Source organism: Pleurodeles waltl, chromosome 12, assembly GCF_031143425.1.
Source record: "Pleurodeles waltl isolate 20211129_DDA chromosome 12, aPleWal1.hap1.20221129, whole genome shotgun sequence".
Lineage (NCBI taxonomy): Eukaryota > Metazoa > Chordata > Amphibia > Caudata > Salamandridae > Pleurodeles > Pleurodeles waltl.
In genome coordinates, this window is record NC_090451.1 from 57,302,329 (window position 1) to 57,326,304 (window position 23,976).

Here is a 23,976-nt window from a genome sequence, read left to right on the forward strand (position 1 = left end):
AATTGTGGACAGGGTCAACGCTGTGGGACAACACCCAAGAAATCGGGAGGACATCAGGAAGAGGTGGAACGACCTACGGGGGAAGGTGCGTTCAACGGTCTCCAGGCACAACATCACGGTACAGCGGACTGGCGGCGGACCCCCAACTCCTCCCCACAACTAACAACATAGGAGGGGCAAGTCTTGACCATCATGCATCCAGAGGGCCTCGGAGGAGTCGGTGGAGGAATGGACACTGGTAAGTCTAATCTTAACTATCAGATCCCCCACCCTACCTGCATGCTATCACACACCCCCACCCTCACACCCTCCCCTATCACTCCAACTCCTCACTAGTGTACTAATAATACAAACCACACATATCAACACCAAGCCCTGCATGACACAACTAAGCATGGTCACCACTCACCAAAGCATGCTCACTGCACATACCCAGAACAACCCCCTAACCATCATCACACAAGCCCCCACACAGGAATGCTAGCACTGGGGTACACAAACACCCACCCATTGCACACCATGACACACACAGATGCAATAATCATGCTCTTATGCCCCTGCAGGATCACGAAGGACCGTCACCACACCGGAGGGTCCAGACATCTCTACTCCACCCACAGAAGAGGCCCACAGTGATTATAGCAGCTCTGCCCTACTGGAGCCTGATGACCAGCCCGGACCATCGTTTGCCTCTGGACAGTTGGTTCCCCTTGCACAGGCACAGACCAACACTGACCTTCCACCCTCTGGTAACACCAGCATAGCACCCACCCAGCGGGCCCAAACCTCCGTACCCAGGACAGGTCAATCAGCTGTGTGTTCACCACTACAGGGAACCCAGGATAACCCACCACCCCAACAACAACAGGGACCTGGGGGCAGTAGTAGTGGGCACACGGTCCAGGTGACAGAGGCCCAGGAACACAGGGGAACTGGGAGGGCTGCTGTGCGACAGGGGGCGGATAGGCCAAGGGAACCCACTCTCCACGAGGCCCTAGCCTCCATCATGGGAGCCTACCACCACTCCCAAGAGAGGATGGCGACGGTCCTGGTCAAGTTTCAGGAGACCCAGCGCCTGCAGGAGGAACAGTATTTGGGGTTCAGGGAGGAGCTCAGGAACATCAGCTCTGCCTTGAGCACCATTGTAGGGGTGCTGAAGGACATACAGCAGACCTTGAGGGACACCGTGGCACTCCAAGGAGCCCCTGACACTAGCCAGGACGATGAACTGCCCACAACCTCCGCCGGCGCTAGTGGACAGGACGCCCCGCCACAGGACCACCACACCAGCACCCCACCCCCTGCAGACGGGCAACCACCACGCAAGCGGGCCCTGAGATCCAGGAACAGGACAGAGCAAGATGGCAAGACCCCCGCCAGGAAATGAGACCACCCTGATTGTCCCCCCACCGTCCCACTTTGTTACCCTGTCCATACTTTAACTGCCCCAGCTCCACTTCCTATGCCCAGATGGGCAGTGCACCTGTGAGACTAATAGACTGGACTCTGCCATGGACATTCCTCCACCATCACCATTTAACTACCCCCCTCCATTTTTGAGCACTTAAACACCCTTGAACCACAAAACAATCTGGAGTCAGTCTATGATTTTGTACAAATTTATTATCAATGACGGTGTCAAAATGCTTTTTTAGTTGTTAAGGCAACATACCAATGACACACGTTGGTAACCACACCTGTGAAACCGTAATAGAAAGGAACAACTCCGTTACCAAATAATCCCAGTAATTTACACACAGGATAGAGTAAGACGTGTGACAGTGAATGTAATGTTAAAAATGAAAATGTTCTCACCTGTGTGTCACTGGAAATATTGCTGTATGACGGACTCCCTGTTGTCGTTGTCTTCTTCCTCAGCTTCCTCCTCATCACTGTCCACAGGCTCCACAGCTGCCACAACACCGTCATCTGGACCATCCTCCTGCAGAAATGGCACCTGGCGTCGCAAAGCAAGATTGTGAAGCATCGAGCAGGCGATGATGATCTGGCACACCTTCTTCGGTGAGTAGAATAGGGAACCAACTGTCATATGGAGGCACCTGAACCTGGCCTTAAGAAGGCCGAAGGTGCGTTCGATCACCCTCCTAGTCCGCCCATGGGCCTCATTGTAGCGTTCCTCTGCCCTGGTCCTGGGATTCCTCACTGGGGTCAATAGCCAGGACAGGTTGGGGTAACCAGAGTCCCCTAATAGCCACACACAGTGCCTCTGGAGTTGACCCATCATATCAGGGATGCTGCTATTCCGCAGGATGTAGGCGTCATGCACTGAGCCAGGGAACATAGCATTTACCTGCGAGATGTACTGGTCTGCCAAACAGACCATCTGTACATTCATCGAATGATAACTCTTCCGGTTCCTGTACACCTGTTCACTCCTGTGGGGGGGACCAGAGCTACATGGGTCCCATCAATAGCACCTATGACGTTGGGGATATGTCCAAGGGCATAGAAGTCACCTTTAACTGTAGCCAAATCTTCAACCTCAGGGAAAATGATGTATCTCCTTATGTGTTTCAGCAGGGCAGCCAACACTCTGGACAACACGTTGGAAAACATAGGCTGGGACATCCCTGATGCCATGGCCACTGTTGTCTGAAAAGACCCACTAGCAAGGAAATGGAGCACTGACCGCACCTGAACGTCAGGGGGGATTCCAGTGGGATGGCGGATTGGTGACATCCGGTCTGGCTCCAACTGGGTACATAGTTCCTGGATTGTGGCACGGTCAAACCGGTAGGTGACGATTACATGTCGCTCTTCCATTGTCAACAGGTCCACCAGCGGTCGGTACACCGGAGGATTCCGCCATCTTCTCAATTGTCCCAGCTGAAGGCACCTAGGAAGGACAACAGCGAGGATAGAGTCAACAAATTTCCAGGTATGTACCCACAGTTACACAGAACACGACACCAAACGCAAAACCCTTTCTGTATGTGTGTTGAGTGTAGGCCTAGCTATGTGTGACGCAGAAGTAAATGAAGCCATGTGGGCCCCTGAAATGGCGGCTGCCTGACCTCTAAACTGGGACAATGGGATTGTGGGGTAACTGCGTTGGCGTTGCACACCGTCACGGTAGGCGGTCTTAGACCGTGGCGCAATGCTGCATTGGTTAACATTGGACCCTATGGGTCCCAGGAGCCAATGAGGAAGTGCACCGGCGGTGATGATACACACCGTCGCAGACGTCACCGCCATTTTCTATCCGTTCAATCACTAGATACCTGATCTTCGACAGGAGAGGACCTACACTGCAAGTGCTGCTGTGACCTCTGTCTGGAAGCGACAATGGCTGCTGCGTCTGGGGAAAGGGCCCCTGCCTTCACTGCTCAGGAGTTGGAGAAACTGGTAGACGAGGTCCTCCCCCAGTACACGCTACTCTACGGTCCTCCAGACCAACAGGTTAGTACACAGGGAGCACGTTGTATGGGCTAGGCCTGGGTGGAGAGGGCTGGTTGGAAGAGGGAAGAGGGAAGGGGGCAGAGTTCAGGCAACATTAATGCATGTGAATGTATGTGCCACATGGCTAGGGTAGGGAGGGGGGGCCACGCACATTGACGGTGCGGTTGTTAATGACTTCTTTTCTTCCCTTGTGCATGTCATGTAGGTCAGCGCCCACCAGAAGAAGGACATTTGGCATGCCATCGCCAAGGACGTCTGGACCCTGGGGGTCCACTAGAGACGGGGCACCCACTGCCGTAAACGATGGGAGGACATGCGCCGCTGGAGAAAGAAGATGGCGGAGGCTCAGCTGGGAGCTGGGGCTCCCAATGTGGGAGAGGTGCCCATCGCCCCATGACCACCCTGAGGTTCAGGATCCTGGTGGTGGCCTACTCGGAGTTGGATGGGCGCTTGAGGGCATCACAGCAGACACAAGGGGGTGAGTACACTCTCTCATTCTGATGACTTTGCGCCCAGTGGAGGGGTCTGGGTGGGGGAGGAGGCCTGTGGGTGTACCTAGGCCAGGCAGAAATACGTAGGCTAGGCCCCTCCGTAATGCAGGCCATGTGGCACCCTACCCCACCTCAGTAGAGTGCCAAGTACAGGTATAGATGCCCCTGTGGCATCCATGTGTGCAGATGTCCACCATAGCCATGTAGGCCAGATCCCAAAAATTGCACCTGTAGAGGCCAGGAGCACGGCATAGTGCAGGGGGCTGCTGTGTCTGCATTGTCCGCCAACACGGTATGCCATGCACTCAACCTGTCTTTCTTCTGTCTTACCCCACTCCCCCCCGCTTTTTGTGCTCTCCCTGTTCTTTTGTTCATCAGCATCATCAGGCGGAGGTACAGTGGCACCGGAGCACGAGGGAGCTGCATCCCACATGGCCATGGAGGGCCACACCACGGACTCTGAATGCACTAGTGTGACGGATGGTGAGGGGAGCTTCACGTCGGCCACCGGATCAGCAACCAGCGACACGGACTCGTCCGACGATGGGAGCTCCCTTGTGGTGGCGGCACCATCTGTGTGCCCCACTTCTACAGGTACAGCTGCCACCTCCCCTACCAGCACCGCCCTCCCAGCAGCCCCTCAGCGTTCGACCTGTGCCCGCTCACCCAGGAGGGTGGGCATCACCTTCGCCCCAGGCACCTCAGGCCCTGCCCCAGTCACCCCTGCTGCCCTCAGTGAGGAGGCCTTTGACCTCCTCAGGTCACTCAGTGTTGGGCAGTCTACCATTGTGAATGCCATCCAGGGCGTAGAAAGGGAGTTGCAACACGGTAATGCATTCCTGGAGGGCATTCATTCTGGTCAGGCTGCCCTTCAGCGAACCCTGCAATCTCTGGCCTCAGCACTGATGGCAGCCATTGTCCCTGTGTCTAGCCTCCCCATTCCAACCTCCTCCACCCAGACCCAATCCCCTGTACCCCAGCCTATCCCAAGCACACCTACAGACCAGCATGCACACACCTCAACACACAAAAGTAGCTCAGGCAAACATAGGCACCACACAACCCACAGGCGCACACACACAAGCATCACCCACGTGCAGACACAGCAACATCCACTGCCTCCACTGTGTTCCCCCCCCCCTCCTCGTCGTCTCCCTCCTCCCTCCCAGTGTCGTCTACACTCTCACCTGCATGCACTACATCTACAGGCACAAGAACTCGCAGCAGTACACCCAGCACCACACCCCACTCACCTGCACTCACCACCTCCACTCCCATTTACACTTCCCCTGTGTCCTCTCCCAGTGTCTGTGACGCCCCCTCCCAAAGTACACAAACGCGGGCACCCACACACCCAACATCCATCCACCTCACGACAGCCTCCAGTACCTGCACCCAAAACACCTAAAGAGACACCTCCTACAACCACCTCCTCTTCCAGACCCCCTCTAACTACCCACCCCAGTGTTCCTCAGAAACTATCCCTGTGTAAAGTTGACCTTTTTGCCCCCCACCCCTCCGATTCATCAGTCCCGTCGTAGCGCCTCAGCCAAAAAGCCTCCAAAACCAGTGGTGCCTGTTCAAGGTGTGTTGGAGTGCACCGGCCACCAGGGCAGGCAGTGTGACCTGGAGCCAAGGCACTGGCAGCCCACCCCCTGTAAAGGCTCTGAAATTGGAAAGTGGCCAACGGGACCCTCTGAAGACCCCCGGGGGCAAAACAACTCACAAGGGTCCCAGGGGGATTGCAGCGTCACCTGTGACATCTCCAAAGGTGGGGAAGGGCCAGAGGAAGTCTGCACAGCCTAGTGTGAGCAGCACGGTGGAGAAGGGCGACATCCTTCCCGGCGGTCGGGATGCCACCGCCAGCACCGTCGTCAATGGTCAGGAGACCACCGTCGGAGTCATTGCCCAGGAGGGCCCAAGTATCGTCACTGGTCAGGAGACCACCGCCACCACCGGAGTCATTGCCCAGGAGGGCCCAAGTATTGTCACTGGTCAGGAGACCACCGTCGGAGTCAGTGCCCAGGAGGGCCCAAGTATTATCACTGGTCAGGATACCACCGCCGGAGTCCGTGCCCAGGAGGGCCCAAGTATCGTCACTGGTCAGGAGACCACCGCCGGAGTCAGTGCCCAGGAGGGCCCAAGTATCGTCACTGGTCAGGAGACCACCGCCGGAGTCATTGCCCAGGAGGGCCCAAGTATCGTCACTGGTCAGACCACTGCCACAGCCGGAGTCATTGCCCAGGAGGGCCCAAGTATCGTCACTGGTCAGGAGACCACCGCCGGAGTCATTGCCCAGGAGGGCCCAAGTATCGTCACTGGTCAGGAGACCACCGCCGGAGTCAGTGCCCAGGAGGGACCCGGATGCCACAGCCCGATGGGCAATGAGGGAACGTCATGCCACACACCAATGCCCAGTCCAGAGAACGTCATGCCACACACCAATGCCCAGTCCAGAGAACGTCATGCCACACACCAATGCCCAGTCCAGAACACGTCATGCCACACACCAATGCCCAGTCCAGAACCGCCATGGCAAAGCACCGCTGAACAGTCCAGAACCGCCATGACAAAGCACCGCTGAACAGTCAAGAACTGCCATGGCAAAGCACCGCTGAACAGTCCAGAACTGCCATGGCAAAGCACCGCTGAACAGGGCATGCACCGCCATGGCCAAGCTCCGCTGAACAGGGCATGCACCGCCATGGCCAAGCTCCGCTGAACAGGGCATGCACCGCCATGGCCAAGCTCCGCTGAACAGGGCATGCACCGCCATGGCCAAGCACCGCTGAACAGGGCATGCACCGCCATGGCCAAGCACCGCTGAACAGGGCATGCACCGCCATGGCCAAGCACCGCTGAACAGGGCATGCACCGCCATGGCCAAGCACCGCTGAACAGGGCATGCACCGCCATGGCAAAGCACCGCTGAACAGGGCATGCACCGCCATGGCAAAGCACCGCTGAACAGTCCAGAACCACCATGGCAAAGCACCGCTGAACAGGACATGCACTGCCATGGCAAAGCACCGCTGAACAGTTCAGAACCGCCATGGCAAAGCACCGCTGAACAGGGCATGCACCGCCATGGCAAAGCACCGCTGATCAGGGCATGCACCGCCATGGCAAAGCACCGCTGAACAGGGCATGCACCGCCATGGCAAAGCACCGCTGAACAGGGCATGCACCGCCATGGCAAAGCACCGCTGAACAGGGCATGCACCGCCATGGCAAAGCACTGCTGAACAGTCCAGAGACCGCCATGGCAAAGCACTGCTGAACAGTCCAGAGACCGCCATGGCAAAGCACCGCTGAACAGGGCATGCACCGCCATGGCAAAGCACCGCTGAACAGGGCATGCACCGCCATGGCAAAGCACTGCTGAACAGGGCATACACCGCCATGGCAAAGCACCGCTTAACAGTCCAGAGACCGCCATGGCAAACCACCGCTGAACAGGACATGCACCTGGAAAGAATGAAAAGGCCGCCACATCAAGCATCGTTATCCCATGTGCAGGTGGGACAGTGGCGGGACAGGAACTTCCACGGGGAGACTAATCCTGTCTGGGCACCAGTCCCCCTCCAGAACCAGTGGAGGCTGTTATCTACTTTGGAAACTGTGGCTTTGCACTCCCCAGGATTGAACAGTGGGCAAGCCACCCACTGTAGAGACTTGAGAGACTGTGGCTTTGCACTCCCCAGGATGGAAAAGTGGGCAACCCACCCACTGTAGAGACTTGAGAGACTGTGGCTTTGCACTCCCCAGGATACATCAATGGACATAGTGGTGCACGGACATTTCTATGTGCATATCTGAACTACTTATCGGAATGTATATACTTTTGTATGATTTTCTAATATATCTGTATATTTTTGAGACATGTATATTGATACATTACAATGTTTGGACTGATTTCGTTTTGTCTTTGCAGTCTTCCCGGGGCGGGGGGGAGGGGTCGTGGGTTGGTACTGTGATTTTTGTGACTGCATTGGCGTGGGTTTTGTAATATGCGAGGGTGGGGTGGTGGTGTTGCGTGTGTGTGTCCCCCTAACTTTTGCCTCTCCCCTCCCCTATGTCATAAGTGCAGTACTCACTGTTGTCATCGCCGGCGCAGGCGTTGGTCTTCGTAAATGAGTAGGAATACAAGGGCCGGTAGGATTTGGAGTTCCGGCTCCATGGTGTCGTCCTTCCTCGTGGGATGTGTTCAGGTGAGCGTTTTCCCATTGCAGTAACTGTTTCCTCCGTGTTGTTATCCATGGAGAATCCGCCCCGGAAAAGGTGGAGGATTGGCGGGTTGTGATACTATGGGCGGTACATTGTCCTCCGCCTGTCTGTTGGCGGTGACCGCCGCGCTGCTTGTCTGTACCGCCGTGGCGGGCGGAGTGTTAAAGTGGCTGTCTATGTTGGCGGTTTCCGCCACGGTCATAATTCCCTTTTTTTGTCCGCCGGCCTGTTTGCGGTGTTACCGCACCTTTAAACCCGTCCGCCAGGGTTGTAATGACCCCCCAAATCTTTTAATTGGGCCGAGAATGTCAGCTCCGAAATAGACGGTAGCTTTTTTGGCTCCGAAATGGATGTTGGATGTTTCAGCTCCAAGGTAGAAGATGGATGTTTCGGCTCAGAGGTGGAAGCCTCCACTCTTCAAGTCGATCCCGAAACAGGTGTTGGGCGCTGTTCGGTCGATGCTGAATGCATCTTTGTCTTTTTCGGTGCCAAACTTGAGGGTTGGTCATCGCAATGTATCTTTCGGGCCTGACCATAGCCGGCAAGCAGTGGTGAACCCAAGACCAATTGTGATGGTTTTTGGTGATAGGAAGGTGCTGGCCTACTCACATACGGCGCCGCTGACAATTGGCTGTCCCCATCGGAGTTTCGTCGGAATCAGATTCTGCGATGGAAACTGCAGTCTGCGCTTGCTCCTTTCCAAAATTGTCAGGCATTTGTTCCAACGAATTGGATGCCATCACTAACCAATGCGCTCTTCGATCCTGCAAAGATTTCTTGGACCAGAAGGATTGACACCTCACAGGTTTCTCCTTGTGATCGGGAGAGAGAAAGAGGTTGCACATAAAGTGTTGGTCTGTGTATGTGAACTTGCCATAGCACTCAGGGCAAAAGCGAAATGGAGTCCAATCCATCAGCCTGTGTCGAAGTAGGCCAGAGAAGGGCCTTAAATCGATCCTAACTATGCAATAGGATTGAATATGGTTAGAAAACGCAATCAAAAAACAATACCGATGTTTAGAGAAAGAATAGAAAAGTTCAAAGAGTACTGATCCGAGATCTACCGGACAGAGAGGAAACGCGTCCGAACCTGACGGTGCAAAGAAAACAATCTAACAAAGGACTTGATGCCCATGCACAGTATCACCGAGAGGAGGAGTCACTCGATCTTGTGTCTTGAAAAACGTTCTTTGAAGAAAAACAACTTGTAACACTCCGAGCCCAACACTAGATAGCGGACTTATGCAAAACATGTGTATCTGCAGCCTCACATGCCATTGAACATCGAATGCACTTTGTTTACAAGTAACACTACTCAATCTCAAAAGTTGACACTGTGCAATTTCGCATAGAAACCAATGCAGTCCTAGGGGCGGAAAAGTGTTAGCAGTTAACACGTAAGTACTTTACTTACGATCCCAGTCTTTGGGGGTTAGGATGTCCACAGGGCAGTTAAAGTTGACCCCAAAGTGCACCAGTAGCAACACGGGCCGGCTGGAAGCAGAGGTTAAAGTTGGTGTTTGGGATTTCAATGAAGTCCTATGAGGACTCTCTGAAAGAAACAGGTTGCAGGTATTTACCCATGTTTTTTTCATGGCACAGGCCTGGGAAGGGTTTAGATCAGTGGTTCCCAACCTGTGGTCCGGGGACCCCTGGGGGTCCGTGAAGCCTCCTCAGGGGGTCCGCGACATGCTTCGAAAATTAAATAATATTAACAAATTAGGTCCCCAGCTTTTAGTAATGACTTAGTGGGGGGTCCCTGGATTCCAATAATGATTCATTGGGGGTCCCGGGGCTCCAGTAACAATAAAATGGGGGTCCGCAGAAGTCAAAAGGTTGGGAACCACTGGTTTAGATGAGAAGAGCGGGGGATTGGGGAAATCACAGGTCAACACCAAACCCACATCCTCAGTGGCAGCAGGGTGCAAACAGTTGGGTGCCCTATGCTTTTCAATGGGTAAATCCCTGGGTGGGTGGGTGGGGGTGGGGCACAACCATGCTGCAGGCCACTCTCCTCCAAAACAAGAACGAGGGTTCTGCAAGGAGGGGTTTGTTTTGACTCAGTTTTTTGACCGGGAAAGGAATGGCGTGAGGCACTGGGTCTTGAAAAGGCCACCCTTTGTTTAAATTTACAGGGTTCCACCATTAAAGCAAAGAGTGTGTTTGGCGGTCTACCAACACTAGATCTTGGAGTTGACCCTGTGCCTGCGTTCATTGTTTCGCTAAGCACTGTTGTAAGGGCCTCATGTGTAGTCTTGCGTTTGGGACAATAGCTATGCATATAAGGACATCATGCCTAGTAGTTTCATTACAAACCTGACTGTGTATTGTTGGTTTGGCTGCATGCTTGATCTTATATTTTGAAACGATTGAACTCTGTGGACTTGGAGAGGCAATTGCTTTTTGTGTGTTGAGTGTGGCTCCCAAGTATGGCTGTATTTGGGATGGTTGTAAATTAGATTTTTGGGAATTTATAGAAAATCCTAGTTTGTGTAGAGTATCTGTAAGGAAATGCCTCCTTGGCATGGTTACCCCTGATTTTTTGCCTTTGCTGATGCCAATTTATGATTTTAAAGTGTGCTGAGGCCTGCTAACCAGGCCCCAGTACCAGTGTTCTTTCCCTAACCTGTACCTTTGTTTCCACAATTGGCACACCCTGGCATCCAGGTAAGTCCCTTGTAACTGGTACCCCTGGTACCAAGGGCCCTGATGCCAGGGAAGGTCTCTAAGGGCTGCAGCATGTCTTACGCCACCCTGGAGACCCCTCACTCAGCACAGACACACTGCTTGCCAGCCTGTGTGTGCTGGTGGGGAGAAAATGACTAAGTCAACATGGCACTCCCCTCATCTATGCCATAGGCAGTGTGAGGTTGGCATGGCACCCTATGTCACCCCTCTAGCAGGCCTTACAGCCCTAAGGCAGGGTGCACTATACCATAGGTGAAGGCATAAGTGCATGAGCACTATGCCCCTACAGTGTCTAAGCAAAACCTTAGACATTGTAAGTGCAGTGTAGCCATAAGAGTATATGGTCTGGGAGTCTGTCAAACACGAACTCCACAGCACCATAATGGCTACACTGAAAACTGGGAAGTTTGGTATCAAACTTCTCGGCACAATAAATGCACACTGAGTTGAGTTTGGTCAAGCTCTTCCAAATCCAGTTCCTTCTCGAATCTGTGCCTTTCCTTGAGCTGTTGAGAGAGCCCCTGCTCTTCCGTATAGGACGTCTTTTTCAGCTCCGAAGCCGTTTGTTTCGGTACCGAAACTCCAATACTGTTGGTCTCGGCTCCGAGAGGCTTTTCCGAGGTTTGCTCGACTCGACCCGAGTCGGAAGTCTTCGGCATTATTTTGGCCTTTTTCAGTGCCGATGTTGGTATTTGGTCACCGCCTTTTTTGTGGGTCGAGCCATGGCCTTCCGGCAGTGGCGTCCCCGAGGCCTTTTGTTTCCTTATCTGACCTTGGGTCTGGGACGGGGCAGGTGTACTCACTTTTTGCGCAGCCGTTGGTGGCCGATACCCGTCGGAGTCATCTGAGTCAGAACCCTGAATGGAGATTCTTGTTTCTTCTTCCTGAATGTCGAGGTGTTGTGTCGGCTTCGCCGTCTGTAAACGTCTTGCACGTCGATCTCTTAGGGTCTTCTTGGATCGAAAAGCTTTGCAAGCCTCACAAGTATCCTCTGTGTTCGGGCGATAAATACAGGTTGCAGACCCGATGCTACTTGGCGTGACACGTCAGACAGAAACGGAAGGGGTCCGGTCCATGAGTCTTCGACGACGGGTGTGGTCGGGCCGACCAGGCATTGATTAAGTGCGGAAGCCCTGAAGGGCCGCTGAAGCTTTCTTGTTGTCGGTGCCGATGTGATGATACTAAATCGGTCCTGAACGTAAACAATACCGACGGATTTCGATGATTTTCTACGTTTTCCTGATTCGAATTACAGAGCGAAGAGGAACACGTCCGAACCTGATGGTGGAAAGAAGACAATCTAAGATGGAGTCGACGCCCATGTGCGAGGGAGCCGAAAGGGAGGAGTCACTCGGTCCCGTGACTCGAAAAGACTTCTTTGAAGAAAAACAACTTGTAACACTCCAAGCCCAACACTAGATGGCAGGAACAGTGCACAGCATGTGTATCTGCAGCTACACATGCCATCGAAAATATAAATAAATATATGGAAAATGTCACTTACCCAGTGTACATCTGTTCGTGGCATGAGACGCTGCAGATTCACATGCTTTGCACATCCCGCCATCTAGTGTTCGGCTCGGAGTGTTACAAGTTGTTTTCTTCGAAGAAGTCTTTTCGAGTCACGAGATCGAGGGACTCCTCCCATTTCCGCTCCATTGCGCATGGGCGTCGACTCCATCTTAGATTGTTTTCCCAGCAGAGGGTGAGGTAGGAGTTGTGTATTACAGTAATAGTGCCCATGCAATGGAGTAAACATGTATGTACATAATGTAGTTTAGGGTGATATATTTACAAATGTTCAAGATCAACTTCGAAATGGCTACAGGCTCCCGGGGAGGCGGGTGGGCGCATGTGAATCTGTAGCGTCTCATGCCACGAACATATGTACACTGGGTAAGTGACATTTTCCGTTCGATGGCATGTGTAGCTGCAGATACACATGCTTTGCATAGACTAGTAAGCAGTTATCTCCCCAAAAGCGGTGGTTCAGCCTGTAGGAGTTGAAGTTGTTTGAAACAAAGTTCGTAGTACTGCCTGGCCTACTGTGGCTTGTTGTGCGGTTAACACATCCACACAATAGTGCTTGGTAAACGTATGAGGCGTAGACCATGTGGCTGCCTTACATATATCTCAGTCATTGGAATGTTTCCTAGAAAGGCCATGGTAGCACCCTTCTTTCTAGTTGAATGTGCCTTTGGTGTAATAGGCAGTTGTCTCTTTGCTTTGAGATAACAGGTTTGAATGCATTTAACTATCCATCTAGCAATGCCTTGTTTGGAAATTGGATTTCCTGAATGAGGTTTTTGGAAAGCAACAAATAATTGTTTTGTTTTCCGAATTTGTTTGGTTCTGTCAATGTAGTACATTAACGCTCTTTTGATGTCTAACGTATGTAGTGCTCTCTCAGCTACAGAATCTGGTTGTGGGAAGAACACTGGTAGTTCTACTGTTTGATCCAAATGGAACGGTGATATAACTTTTGGTAAGAATTTTGGATTTGTTCGAAGAACTACTTTATGCTTGTGTATTTGAATAAATGGTTCTTGTATGGTAAAGGCTTGGATTTCACTTACTCTTCTTAGAGATGTGATGGCAATTAGAAATGCAACTTTCCATGTTAAATATTGCATTTCAAATGAGTGCATGGGCTCTAAAGGTGGCCCCATGAGTCGTGTTAAGACAATGTTGAGGTTCCATGAAGGAACTGGTGGTATTCTTGGTGGTATAATTCTTTTTAGGCCTTCCAAAAGGCTTTAATGACTGGTATCCTAAACAATGAAGTTGAGTGGGTAATTTGCAGGTAAGCTGAAATTGCTGTAAGGTGTATCTTAGTGGATGAAAAAGCTAGTTTTGACTTTTGCAAATGTAGCAAGTAGCTTACGATGTCTTTAGCAGATGCATGTAAAGGTTGAATTTGATTATTATGGCAATAATAAACTAACCTTTTCCACTTATTTGCATAGCAATGTCTAGTGGTTGGTTTCCTAGCTTGTTTTATGACTTCCATACATTCTTGTGTAAGGTCTAAGTGTCCGAACTCTAAGACCTCAGGAGCCAAATTGCTAGATTCAGCGATGCTGGATTGGGGTGTCTGATCTGTTGATTGTGTTGAGTTAACAGATCTGGTCTGTTTGGTAGTTTGACATGAGGTACTACTGAGAGGTCTAGTAGTGTTGTGTACCAAGGTTGTCTTGCCCAAGTTGGTGCTATGAGTATGAGTTTGAGTTTGTTTTGACTCAATTTGTTTACTAGATATGGAAGGAGTGGGAGAGGGGGAAAAGCGTATGCAAATATCCCTGACCAACTCATCCATAATGCATTGCCCAGAGACTGATCTTGTGGGTACCTGGATGCGAAGCTTTGGCATTTTGCGTTTTCTTTTGTTGCAAATAGGTCTATTTTTGGTGTCCCCCAATTTTGGAAGTACGTATGTAGTACTTGGGGGTGAATCTCCCATTCGTGGATTTGTTGGTGATCCCGAGAGAGATTGTTTGCTAATTGATTCTGAATTCCTGGAATAAACTGTGCTAATAGGCGAATGTGGTTGTGTAAAGCCCAATGCCATATTTTCTGTGTCAGGAGACACAACTGTGTTGAGTGTGTCCCTCCCTATTTTTTTTAGGTAATGCATCGTTGTCATGTCTGTTTTGACAAGAATGTGTTTGTGGCTTATTATTGGTTGAAAAGCTTTTAACGCTAGAAATACTGCCAATAGTTCTAGGTGATTTATGTGAAATTGTTTTTGCCGAGTGTTCCATTGTCCCTGAATGCTGTGTTGATTGAGGTGTGCTCCCCACCCTATCATGGAGGCATCTGTAGTTATTACGAATTGAGGCACTGGGTCTTGAAAAGGCCGCCCTTGGTTTAAATTTATATTGTTCCACCATTGAAGTTAAGTGTATGTTTGGCGGTCTATCAACACTAGATCTAGAAGTTGACCCTGTGCCTGTGACCATTGTGATGCTAGGCACTGTTGTAAGGGCCGCATGTGCAATCTTGCGTTTGGGACAATGGCTATGCACGAGGACATCATGCCTAGTAGTTTCATTACTATTTTGACTTGTATCCTTTGGTTTGGATATATGACCTGTATTACATTGTGAAATGCTTGTATTCTTTGTGGACTTGGCGTGGCAATCGCTCTTGCTATGTCGATTGTTGCCCCTAAGTATTGCTGTGTCAGACACGGCTGAAGGTGTGACTTTGTGTAGTTGATTGAGAAACCTAGTTTGTGTAGGGTTTCTATGACGTACTTTGTGTGTTGTGAACACCGTTCTAGTGCGTTGGTTTTGATTAACCAATCGTCTAGGTACGGGAACACATGTATTTGCTGCCTTCTGATATGCGCAGCTACTACTGCCAGGCATTTTGTAAAGACTCTTGGCGCAGTAGTTATTCCGAATGGCAACACTCTGAATTGGTAGTGTACCCTTTGGAATACAAATCTTAGGTACTTTCTGTGTGAAGGATGTATTGGTATATGGAAATATGCATCCTTTAGGTCTAGTGTTGTCATGTAGTCTTGTTGTTTGAGCAGTGGGATTACGTCTTGTAATGTCACCATGTGAAAGTGGTCTGATGTGATGTAGGTATTTAATGTTCTTAGATCTAATATAGGTCTTAGGGGCATATTTATACTCAGTTTGCGCCGAATTTGCGTCGTTTTTTTAGACGCAAAACTAACTCCATATTTATGCTTTGGCGTTAGATGCGTCTAGCGCCAAAGTTCATGGAGTTAGCGTCATTTTTTGGCGTGAACACCTTCCTTGCGTTAATGATATGCAAGGTAGGCGTTCCCGTCTTAAAAAATGACTCCGATGCATATGCGTCGGATTTATACTCCTGGGCAAAAATGACGCCCGGGAGTGGGCGGGGCAAAAAACCCTGCATTTGCGCCTCTTTTTAACGCCTGGGTCAGGGCAGGCGTTAAGGGACCTGTGGGTTCAGAATGAGCCCAGAGGTGCCCTCCCATGCCCCCAGGGACACCCCCTGCCACCCTTGCCCACCCCAGGAGGACACCCAAGGATGGAGGGACCCACCCCAGGGACATTAAGGTAAGTTCAGGTAAGTATTTATTTTTTAAAAAAAATTGTAGCATAGGGGGGCCTGATTTGTGCCCCCCACATGCCACTATGCCCAATGACCATGCCCAGGGGACATAAGTCCCCTGGGCATGGCCATTGGGCAAGGGGGCATGACTCCTGTCTTTGCTAAGACAGGAGTCATTTCAATGGGGGTTGGGCGTCGTAAATAAATGGCGCAAATCGGGTTGAGGCGATTTTTTTGCCTCAGCCTGACTTGCACCATTTTTGGACGCCCATACTCCATTTTCCCCCTACGCCGGCGCTGCCTGGTGTACGTCGTTTTTTTTCACGCACACCAGGCAGCGCCGGCGGCTAACGCCGGCTAACGTCATTGAATAAATACGGCGCCCGCATGGCGCTTCAGAATGGCGTTAGCCGGCGCTAATTTTTTTTACGCAAAACTGCGTTAGCGCAGTTTTGCGTCAAAAAGTATAAATATGGCCCTTAGTGTTTTGTCCTTTTTGGGTATGAGAAAGTACAGAGAGTAAACTCCTGTTCCTTTCTGTTGGATTGGTACTAATTCTATTGCTCCTTTTTGTAGCAATGCCTGGACCTCTAGTCCTAGAAGATCCATGTGTTGTTTTGACATAATGTGTGTTTTTGGTGGGACGTTTGGAGGGAATTTGAGAAATTCTATGTAATAACCATGCTGGATAATTGCCAGTACCCAAGTGTCTGTTGTTATCTCCTCCCAATGTTTGTAAAAATTGCTTAGTCTCCCCCCTACAGGTGTTGTGTTGGGGATGTGTGACTTGGAAGTCACTGCTTGTTTTGAGGAGTTTTGGGGCTTTGGAACTTTCCTCTATTCTTTTGGAATTGTCCCCCTCTATATTGCCCCCGAAAACTTCCCCGCTGATATTGGCTTTGATAAGTGGGCCTTGCTTGTGAGGTTGTGGCTTCTATAGGTTGACCTCGAAACCCCCCCCACCCCCCCCCCCAAAAAAAAATGTGCCTCTGCTCTGTGGGGAGTAGAGTTCGCCCATGGCTTTTGCCGTATCAGTGTCTTTTTTAAGTTTCTCAATAGCAGTGTCCACCTCCGGCCCAAACAACTGCTGTTCATTAAAAGGCATATTCAGCACGGCTTGTTGTATTTCCGGCTTGAATCCTGACGTACGCAACCATGCGTGTCTCCTTATTGTTACTGCAGTATTTACTGTCCTTGCAGCTGTGTCTGCTGCATCCACTGCTGACCGTATCGGATTGTTGGAGATACTCTGTCCTTCTACTATTTGCTGTGCTCTCTTCTGGAACTCCTTGGGCAAATGTTCTATAAAGTGTTGCATTTTGTCCCAATGAGCCCTATCGTATCTGGCCAACAAAGCCTGTGAGTTTGCAATACACCACTGGTTTGCTGCCTGTGCCGCCACCCTTTTCCCTGCTGCGTCGAATTTTCGACTTTCTTTATCTGGAGGTGGTGCATCTCCTGAAGTATGTGAGTTCGCTCTCTTGCGAGCTGCCCCTACTACTACAACTGAGTCCGGAGTTAGCTGTTGTGTGATGTACATTGGGTCTGTTGGTGGCGGTTTATATTTTTTCTCCACTCTTGGAGTAATGGCCCTTCCTTTTACAGGCTCATCAAACACTTGTTTGGAATGTTTTAGCATTCCAGGTAGCATTAGCATGGGGAGACTCTGGTACTGGCTGTGTGTGGACGACAGTGTATTAAATAGAAAGTCGTCTTCAATGGGCTCTGCATGCAGGCTGACATTATGAAATGCCGCTGCCCTCAACACCACCTGTGCGTAGGCTGTACTATCTTCTGGTGGCGACGGTCTAGCTGGATAACAGTCAGGACTATTATATGACACTGGCGCATCATAAAGATCCCACGCGTCAGGGTCATCTTGACTCATCCCTGTATGAGTAGGGGATTGCATCATAGGTGTAGTGGCTACCGGTGATTGTTGCGGCGAGCGTTGTGGAGACTGTGGCGGGCTTACTTGTTTAGCCACCTTTGCCTGTGGCTGCTTGTCTTTCTCCTGGAAGGCAAGTTTGCGTTTCATTCTAATAGGAGGGAGAGTGCTGATCTTCCCAGTTTCTTTTTGGATGTGGAGCCTTCTTTGGGTGTAGTCTGGCTCCATTGTCTCCAATTCCTGTCCAAATCTATGTATTTTCATTTGTGAGGACAGTCCTTGTTCCTCTGTGTAGGAACTTGATTTCGGTTCCGAGGCCGGATGTTTCGGTATCTAAACCTTTTCGGCTACTTTTTTCGGTTCCGACAAAACCTTTTTCATTTTCAGCGTCGTTGTCTCTCGGTGCCGACTTATTTCGGTGCCGAACTTGCTCGGAGCCACTATCTCAGGCCTGAGATTGCTGTGTGGCGGTATCTCGACCGGAGTCGGATGACTTCGACACCAGCGTGCCCTTTTTCGGTGCCGATGCTCGGTCACCTATTTTTTGGGTTAAGCCATGGCCTGTTGGCGGTGGCGTCCCCTCGGCTTTTGTGGTCTTCTCATGAGTTTTATGTTTCGACGTCTTACTCACGGTTTTCGCCATTTCTTCGGGATCGAGCTCGTCCGAGTCCGATTCCTGGATGGAGAAGGTTTCTTCTTCCTCCTCGAAAAGCCTTTGTCCTGTCGGCGCCGATGCCATCTGCAGTCTTCTTGCTCTTCGGTCTCTTAGTGTCTTCCTGGACCGAAACGCTCGACAGGCTTCACAAGTATCTTCCTTGTGTTCTGGCGACAAACACAAGTTACAGACCAGATGCTGATCTGTATATGGATACTTGTTATGGCATTTTGGGCAGAAGCGGAATGGGGTCCGTTCCATCAGCCTTGAAGAGACACGTGACCGGGCCGACCAGGCCCCGACGGGGGAATTGAAAACCGGAGCTCTTCAAAAGTTGGTGTCGATCTATTATAACTAACCTGATACCAAATGCAAACAATACCGACGATTTTTCCGAGATTCTAACTAACTTTCCGACCCGAAACGAAAAGGAACACGTCCGAACCCGATGGCGGAAAAAAAAACAATCTAAGATGGAGTCGACGCCCATGCGCAATGGAGCCGAAATGGGAGGAGTCCCTCGATCTCGTGACTCGAAAAGACTTCTTCGAAGAAAAACAACTTGTAACACTCCGAGCCCAACACTAGATGGCGGGATGTGCACAGCATGTGTATCTGCAGCTACACACACATACATACATACATATATATATATATATATAGGAAATATGCCATTTAAAGGCACTCAATCTGATTGTTACAAAACACACTATGAGGTTATAAAGTACAATAAAATGCTTTTATTTTTCTTATGTAACAGTTTTCAGCAGCAGACAGAAACATCCAACAATGCAGGTGAACCAAAAATATCAAGGAACATTCACAGATTTTAACAATAAATCTGTGGTAAATGTCTATATATGGTCATAAAATATGAATAAAATGATGGTTTGATTGTTTTTCTAATATGACCAAAAACTGAGTTTCAGTATGGAAATTTGTCAGATGAGGAAAATGGGTACAAAAAGTGGAACACCATTTTAAGATCAAGAAAGGTATGTAAATAACTATCAAGCCTCCTGCATCTTAGGAAGGGAAATACTGCACACAAAAACTGACAAATGTTAATGAATTCTAGTTGTTTCTAAATATTTGTTTTGGAGTAGATACTTCAGCAAATATGAGGTTGTTCATAAAAGAAGATTGTTTTACTTTTTATAAAAGTTTTGATGCGTGTCCATAGCTCATGGGAACAGTGAATTTACTTTATTGACGTATTATTTTAAAGGATATACCATTCTAGATGTAGCAGTTTTGACCCTTTATTTATAATTGTTTTACTGAAACTAGGAGACCAATTCAAGTAACTCCAGTAGAGAAAAGATGGGTTTCAGATATTCTGTCTCTTGAACTATGCATTGTCTGTTCCTTATCCAGCTTTGAGGACACATCCAAGGAAATTCATTTAATGACCAACTGAAATGTGTAACAGGAAAATGACCACATTCGGTATCCTTTTTGACACTCAGATCAACTTGAAAAGATCTCCAGATGCTGCCTTGTCCTGCTGGGCAAGAAATCAGACAAACCAAAAATAATTAGTGTGAAATTAAAAACAATAAGGCAGTTTAATCATCTCTTGGCTACGTTATTTGAGTAAAACTGACTTTTTAACAACCTCCAATATGATTCAGTACACATTTTTACAAATTTTGCAAGAAATAAAATCGCACACTGCTACCAAAGAGTGTATGCCAACTAAATTTATTAATAGTTGCTGTAATCTAGTTTTTGTTAAGTTGTTTTATTCAAGTGCACAGTTCATTGAAACTATTGCATTGAAGTACATTCATAAAAACGATATAGAAGAAACCTTTTACAAAAGATAGCTGTGCAAGATGCCAGTATACAAACGCAAACAGAGCAGTGTGTTCTAAATAGTCGATCTTAAAGTGCATAGTGTACCAGATTCATCAACTTAACAAGCATTTGCTATGCAATAGGTCACTCATTTACTTGAGTTGGAGCTCTGGGCGTTGTAAGTACAAAACTGGCCTTTTTTCTGCCACATAAATTGGTCAACCCTGCTGCATATTTTGGTCCCTTCTGCCACATAATTCCAGTGGCCCTGCATATAACTAAAGGGCTGGCAAGCCTACTGGAATATGTCTTTAAACAAGGTGTAGGAAAGTGCCCCTTTTGGCATGTTTAACCCCCACTTTTTCTTTGCCTGTTATTGATGCTTACTTGACCAGGCCCAAGCACCAGTGTTCTTTCCCTAAACTGTACCAATGGTTACACAATTGGCACACAGCCGAGTCCCTTGTAAAAGGTACCAGTGGTATCAAGGGCTCTGTGACCAGAGAGGGTCCCTAAGGGCTGCATCATGTATTGTGCCACCCTAAGGGACCCCTCATAAGCACATGTACACTGCTATTGCAGGTTTTGAGTGTTGGTAGGGAGAAAAAGGCAAAGTCGACAAGGCACCCCTTCCAGGGTACCATGCCCACAAGCCACTGCCTGTGTCATAAGTAAGTCACCCCTCTACCAGGCCTTACAGCCCTAAGGCAAGGTACACTATACCACAGGTGAGGGCATAGACACTGTAGGGGCATAGTACTCATGCAGCTATGTCCACTCTTAGACATTGTAGGTGCGGTGTGGCCATATTGAGTACATGGGCTGGGAGTTTGTCATTATGACTTCCACAGCTCCGTGATGGCTTCACTGAAGACTTGGGAAGTTTGGTGTCAAACATCTCAGCACAATAAATCCACACTACTGCCACTGTTGGATTTATTGTAAAACGCACCGAGAGGGGACCTTAAAGATGCCCCCTGTATTTTACCTAACCCTTTAGTGTAAGAGTGACTACTCTATGCCAGCCTGCCACTAACAGACAAGTTTCTGAACCCATGGGGTGACAGCGTTTGTGCTCTCTGCGGCCAAGAACAAAGCTTGCTCTGCTTTAGGTGGAGGTGCTTCACACCTCCTCCCTGCAGGAACTGTAACACTTGGCAGTGAGCCTCAAAGGCTCAGGCCTCCTGTTACAGTGCTCCATGGCCCTACTTTTGGTGGCAGGTCCAGTGTGAAAATTTGGAAAAACAAAAAAAAGAGTGACCGCCCCTAAGTTGTCAGAGCTGAAGTGTCCCCCTCCTTGCAGAATTCTCCATCTTGTTTGGTGTTGACCTAATCCCCCCCAGGTCTGTGTCCTGGAACCACAGGTACTTAGCTGCAATCGGCTTTCTACCAAGTACCCCCCCCCCCGTCCTCATAGGATTCCAGTGTAAACCAGACACCAACTTCGACCTTTGCACCCAGTCGGCCTAGTGTTGAGGGTGGTGTACTTACCTGTTATCTGTGCTAATACACCCCACCCCGCCTCCCTCCATGGAATCTATTAACTCATGTAAAAAATTGCAACTTTGGAAATAGTAAAGTGTTATTTACTTGTAAACTGCTTTATCTCCAAAAACCAAAGTACATTTATTACATATGCTTGATACCTACTGAGCACTGTACCTACCTGCGACAAAGACCTTCGCATTCTAGAAATAAAGTAACAAAACATTTTTGCTACATAAAACAATAGGCCTGAAGTTAGCTATTGAGTGTGTGCGCCTCAATTCTTGACTGTGTGTACAACAAATGCTTTGCAATACTCTCCAATAAGCCTAACTGCACTGCCACACTACCACAAATGACAGAATTAGTATTATCTACTTTACCCTCTGTTAAGCCTCTGGGGAACCCATGGACTCTTGTTTTGGGGTCCCCACTAACCTAGTGTGGGGGACCCAGCAATGGTCTCGACAGAGCATGTTGTGATGACCGTTTTGAAGGTGGTCCCATTTGTCCTAGGACCACCATAGGCTGAGTTATGAGTAAAAATATTTGGTAAAAGAAATGCTCTGCAAAGCATTGGGGGGGGGGGGGGGGGGGGGGGGGAGTAGTTTACAATTGCCATGAATACTGTAGTATGTTGACTAATGTTCAGAGCAGCCTATAGAGGGTACCACAATAAAAATAGCATTTTCAAGAAACCTGGTCATGTAACCACGTGAACACAAAATGGCAGAAAGTAATGCAGTGCAACCATGTATTTAGCCCCTGGAGGACGTAGTGCATTACACGTTTTCAGGGCTAGCAGGCCTACTGCAATATTATTACAAACTAGGCTTTTATAACACAAGCTACTCTCAACTGTAGATCAAAAGTTCCAGCCATGAGAGAGGTTAAAAAGACACGGACTTAAGGGAGGGATTATTTTGGAACGCCACGCCACCCCCCCCCCCCCCCGCCCGCCCCAGCACCTCCCACTAACCTAGTGTGGGGACCCAAAGATAACCTACACAGAGTGTGTAGTGCTGAACGTTTTGGTGGTGGTCTCATTGTCCTACGACCACCACAGGGCAAGTTATGGGCAGAAATGTTTTGAAAAAGAATGCTTACAAAGCATTATGGGGCGATGTTCCCTGAGTGCAGTGAATATTGTAGTATCTGCTCTCCTGCTGTGCCGGGAGAGCCTCTTTGATGATTTCTGTGTTTTTTACTTAGGTAAAGCATTTACCAATTACAAGGGTTTTTTTTTTAAAGCCACAGAGCAGGAAGGAAAAAGACAAGCTAAATTTAAATGACTGATTAGGTAACAGTGTGAACAGTATGATGGGCGCTCCGAATACCACCAATCACGTTTGCATGGTTCATGCTCAAAGCGCCATGGAGCACGAAGACACGAGACAAAGGAAAAAAGTAGTTCACCCCCAGAAAGTATATTGGCAATAGTGCAATAATCCATGTAACAGGGTCAGTCTGCAAGGCGTAACAACAGAGCCTCAAAGAGAGACAAACGTAAAGCATTTACCAATGACATCAAGGGATTGTTAAAAGGCAAGCCCGGGAAACAAATGAAAGTGTTGGGTTTGTTTTAAAGCCCACAGAATAGATTACAACAGGTCAAAAAGCAGCACTGCTATGCTCGACCTAAAAACAAAACTGCATCTACCTTACATTAATACTGGTTTTTAAGAAAGCAATTTTGTACAGCGTTATGTTCATATGCTCCCACGCATTTACCACTGGCGATCTGTACACCACTTATCTGATAGAGCCTCCTCGGTGCAGACTCCTTACCTTTGAATTCCCAGGTGTCAGGCTAGATCCAGAGACTTTTGCTTGAGCAATATCCCTGCACGATTTGTCAGGTGGCTCCGTTCAGTTCAGTGTGGTGTGGTGTCAGTGCTAGATGCAATGCTGTGGTCACCTATGTATCACCCAGGCGCGTGGACATCAGTTATTTTCTTTACCCGCCAGTTAGCACAGATCTGGAGAGAAATACCCCTCTGTCGCTTTTTTACAAGCTTTTTTTTGATGTTTTGTCAAAGATTTTTTGTGAGTATTGAGATGACATCTAGGAAGGCAGGACTTAAGCCATGTGGCGCCTGTCACCACGCCATGTCGGTTACAGACCCTCACCTAGTCTGCCTATGGTGTCTTGAGCACAACCATGACTCCAAGTCTTTGAGGGAGTGATTCCTAAAGCTGCTTGTGGCTTGGCAGTCTACGCTATCCGGCATAACTCCTCATAAGGTCCTAGTCCCAGAAAAGGTTGTGGG

The 23,976-nt window shown here is 49.1% G+C and overlaps 1 protein-coding gene across 2 annotated transcripts in view; it reads right to left on the reverse strand.

The window, feature by feature from the left end:
• Positions 1–19,146: 19,146 nt before the first annotated feature.
• Positions 19,147–23,976, reverse strand: part of LOC138267757 (AP-1 complex subunit mu-1) — a 132,612-nt gene continuing 127,782 nt past the window's right edge. The window contains exon 13 of one of the 2 annotated variants that reach the window (XM_069216944.1): positions 19,147–19,925. The gene's annotated coding sequence lies outside the window, so the exon portion shown is untranslated. Of the gene's footprint in view, positions 19,929–23,976 lie in introns of both variants that reach the window. The other variant, XM_069216945.1, reaches the window with a different exon arrangement.